Raw genomic sequence first — 2,356 nt, 5'->3', positions numbered from 1 at the left:
CACTCAACTAGGGTACCTGAGCACAATTTCAGGGTGCCATTCCTATCTTTAGATGTAAATAAACTCTTCAGTATGAAAGATCAGGTTAAAAGAAGATACTGTAAAATGTATGCTGTAGACAGAGATACATAGAACTAAGATTACAACAGGACAAATTGTGTCCCCAAATAATTGCAATATCTAAGTAGGATCTTCCAGAAGCAAGGAAGAGACCAAGGAATATGATTTGAAGTCTCCTACGCTCTTCCTTAGTAACCAAATGTATGAAATGATAGCACCATGGAGAACCCACGGCATACCACATACCTCACCAGGTGTTTCACATGCATTATTTTTCATCTTTACACTCTTTCAGGGACCAATCTAAAAGAGAAGGACATTAGGTTAGTGCAAACGTAATTGTGGTTTTTGCATTGTTGAAATTTGGCATTTGATATTGGAATATATTCCTAAATAAATGTGGTTATGTTATACATCATTTTAATGCATATTTATCAGTTTATGTTTTTGTACTAATGACTTATTACTTGCTGTTTATTTTAGACTCTGGAAATGATGTTAGACAAAAAGCAAATTCGAGTGCTCTTCTTATTCGATTTCAAAGTGGGTCGTAAAGCAGCAGAGACAACTCGGAACATCAGCAACACCTTTGGCCCAAGAAGTGCTAATGAACGCCCAATGCAGTGGTGGTTCAAGAAGCTTTGCAAAGGAGAGGAGAGCCTTGAAGATGAACGTAGCGGCCAGCCATCGGAAGTTGACAACGACCAATTGAGAGCAATCATCGAAGCAGATCCTCTTAAAACTACACGAGAAGTTGCCGAAGAACTCAACGTTGACCATTCTATGGTCATTCAGCATTGGAAGCAAATTGGAAAGGTGAAAAAGCTTCATAAGTGGGTGCCTCATGAGCTGATGACCAATCAAAAAAAAAAGAAAAGTCGTCATTTTGAAGTGTCGTCTTCTCTTATTCTACGCAACAACAATGAACAATTTCTCGATCGGCTTGTGACGTGCGATGAGAAGTGGATTTTATACACTGGCGATGACCACCTCAGTAGTGGGATAAAGAAGCTCCAAAGCACTTCCCAAGCTAAACTTGCACCGAAAAAAAAAAAAAAGGTCATGGTAAATGTTTGGTGATCTGCTGCTTGTCTGAGCCACTACAGCTTTCTGAATCCTGGCAAAATCATTACATCTGAGAAGTATGCTCAGCGAATCGATGAGATGCACCGAAACCTGCAGTGCGTGCAGCCGGCATTGGTCAACAGAAAGGGCCCAATTCTTCTCCATGACAACACCCAACCGCACATGGCACAACCAATGCTACAAAAGTTGATCAAATTGGGCTACGAAGTTTTGCCTCATCTGCCATATTTACCGACCTCTTGCCAACAGACTACCACTTCTTCGAGCATCTGGACAACTTTTTGCAGGGAAAACTCTCCACAACCAGCAGCATGCAGAAAATGCTTTCCAAGAGTTCGTCGAATCCCGAAGTATGGATTTTTATGCTACAGGAATAAACAAACTTATTTCTCGTTGGCAAAAATGTGTTGATTGTAATGGTTCCTATTTTGATTAATAAAGATGTGTTTGAATGATTATAATGATTCAAATGATTTAAAATTCACAGTCCAAAACTGCAATTACTTTTGTACCAACCTAATAGTTCAGTCAAACTCATACACTTGGTAATTGACATGGATGGGCCCTGAACAAGTACTCAATTCATTACTCCAGGAGGCATTCTAGAACCTCTTACAGCCAGTGGGGCAGATGGAGAGAATGGAGCCTGAGATGTTTATGAGGCTGCTCAGTCCACTGACATTCCTGCCTTTTCTCACTGAGGTATGTCCAGCAGCTTCTCAGCGAGGGCCTTGGCAGGATTTCTGGGGTAGAGGAGGGCTTCTGGTAACCAGATCAGCATACACTGGGAGATGTCTTATTGGACATGTATTAAATGAGTTCCCTTCTTTTCCAGATAACATAAGACACCCTTTTAAATTTGAACTGCAGATAAACAATGAATACTTTTTTGGTGTAAGTGTATTTCCAAGATCACAAATATTGCATGGGACAACTTATTTGCTAAATCCGGCAACCCAACTTCTTTGCCCTACTTCAAAATGTCTTATTAGAATTAGAGAGAATACATGTATGCTGAAATGATTTTCAACTCTATACCTGACCTTTGGCTTGGAATGAATATATCAGGACTATTGACTGGAATTGTGAGAAACTCATCTGCAAGGCCGTCACCCTCCCACCTACTCCAAGATGTTAATGGTCTGTCATGGGATGCCACCATAATTCGTTTATTAGTTTCTAGTCCAGAAGACATGGATCTTATGTCTAC

The 2,356-nt window shown here is 40.3% G+C and overlaps 1 pseudogene; it reads left to right on the top strand.

The window, feature by feature from the left end:
• The first annotated feature begins 549 nt into the window (after positions 1-549).
• Positions 550-1,582, top strand: LOC117027346 (histone-lysine N-methyltransferase SETMAR-like; annotated as a pseudogene).
• Positions 1,583-2,356: the final 774 nt, after the last annotated feature.

The sequence above is a fragment of the Rhinolophus ferrumequinum genome, chromosome 9, assembly GCF_004115265.2.
Source record: "Rhinolophus ferrumequinum isolate MPI-CBG mRhiFer1 chromosome 9, mRhiFer1_v1.p, whole genome shotgun sequence".
NCBI lineage: Eukaryota > Metazoa > Chordata > Mammalia > Chiroptera > Rhinolophidae > Rhinolophus > Rhinolophus ferrumequinum.
The sequence above is the reverse complement of the archived record's forward strand: the minus strand, read 5'-3'. Positions and strand labels throughout refer to the sequence as shown.